The sequence below is a fragment of the Dipodomys ordii genome, unplaced genomic scaffold, assembly GCF_000151885.1.
Source record: "Dipodomys ordii isolate 6190 unplaced genomic scaffold, Dord_2.0 Scaffold23, whole genome shotgun sequence".
NCBI lineage: Eukaryota > Metazoa > Chordata > Mammalia > Rodentia > Heteromyidae > Dipodomys > Dipodomys ordii.
This window is the reverse complement of record NW_012267239.1, coordinates 459159-461059: the sequence shown is the minus strand read 5'-3', so window position 1 is coordinate 461059 and position 1901 is coordinate 459159.

The following is a 1901-nucleotide window of genomic DNA, read 5'->3' as shown; positions in this document are numbered from 1 at the left end:
GTGCTGTGGCTTCAGTGGTAGAGCACTAGCCTTGAGCTGAAGAGCTGAGGGACAGTGCCCAGGCCCAGAGTTCAGGCCCCATGACCGGCAAAAAAAAAAAAAAGATCTGCTCAATAGAAGAGAATTGAAACTTAAGCCTCCACCAGATCTATCATAACACACCTTTTTCCTCTCTAAAAATTGCATGTGTGTATGTATAAGTCTCTATGTTTTATGTATATTTTTATTTCATGTCAGTTCTGGGGTTTGAATTCAGACTGGGCGTTGTCCCTTTTTTGAGCTTTTTTTTGCTCAAGGGTAGTACTTTATCACTTGAGCTACAGCTCTACTTCCTGCTAATTTGGTGATTAATTTCCCTGACCAGGAAAGATCTTCAGATCCTATTCTTCTTCTTCTTTTTATTTTTGGTAGTACTAAGGTTTGGAATTCATAGCCTTGTGTTTACTAGCCAAATGTTCTGTCATTTGAGCTACACCTATATCCCTTTTTGATTTATTTAATTTTCAGTTATGGGCTAATACTTTTTGTTTTTTGTTTTTGGTAGTACTAAGGTTTGAACTCAGGGCTTTGTACTTACTAGGCAGGTTTTTTTTTTTTTTTTACCACTGATAAAGGTCCCTAGTTCTTTTTTACACTGGTTATTTTGTGATAGAGTATTACTCTTTGCTCTGCGCCTGGATCATGATCCATCTATTACATCTTTTTGGTGTAGGCATGTACCACCCATATACTAGTTGGGAAGAGATTTTTTTTTTGTATGTTCCCACAGACCTTCTCCTAATCTCAGTCTCCTAAGTAGCTAAGATTATAGGTGTAGGTCACTAGCATCTTGCTTGGATCCGGTGCTTTTGGAACTGAGAACTTTTGTTTTTTTTTTTGTTTGTCAGTCGTGGGGCTTGAACTCTGGGCTTGGGCACTGTCTCTGCGCTCTTCAGGTCAAGGCAAGCGATCTACCTCTTGAGCCACAGCGCCACTTCCAGTTTTCTAGTGGTTTATTGGAGATAAAAGTCTCACTGACTTTCCTGCCCCGGCTGGCTTTGAACCGTAATCCTCAGATCTCAGCTTCCTGAGTAGCTAGGATCATAGGTGCGAGCCACCGGTGCCTGGCAAGAACTGAGAACTTTTGGAACTGGCTTTGGAACTGAGATCTTCCTACCTGCCCCTCTGGGATTGCAGATGTGAGCCAATATATCTGATTGGTTCTTTGAGATAGTCTTGCTAATATTATTTTTAGGATGGTGGGGGCTGACCTGAAACCACAATCCTCCTCTGTCCTGCCTCCCAAGTAGCTGTGATTATAGATTATAGACATGAACTACTATGCTCAGTCCATTCATCCTTTTCATAATAGCCATTCTGACTAGAGTAAAGTGATAATCTCCTTTTAGCTTTGATTTCAATTTTGCTTATAATTAGTAATGTTGAACATTTGGGTATTTGGAGGTGGTACCGAGGCTTTAACTCCAGACCTTACACTTGCTATATCAGGTACTCTACCTCTTGAGCCACATTTCAAGCCCCGGATACCATCATTTTTTGTATGTTCCAGTCCTGGGGCTTGAACTCTAGACATGGGCACTGTCCATGAGCTTCTTTGCTCAAGGTTAGCGTTTTATTAGTTGAGCTACAGCTTCACCTCTGGCTTTTTTGGTGCTTACTTGGAGAATCTCTTGGAGTTTCCTGTCTAGGCTGGCTTTGAACCACCATCCTCAGATCTGTCTCCCAAGTAGCTAGGATTACAGGCATGGACCACCAGTGCCTGGCCTATCTTTATTTTATTTTATTTTATTTTTATTTTTTTGGGGTCCGGTTGTGGGGCCTGAACTCTGGGCCTGGGTGCTGTCCCTCAGCTCTTCAGCTCAAGGCTAGCGCTCTACCACTTGAGCCACAGCGCCACTTCC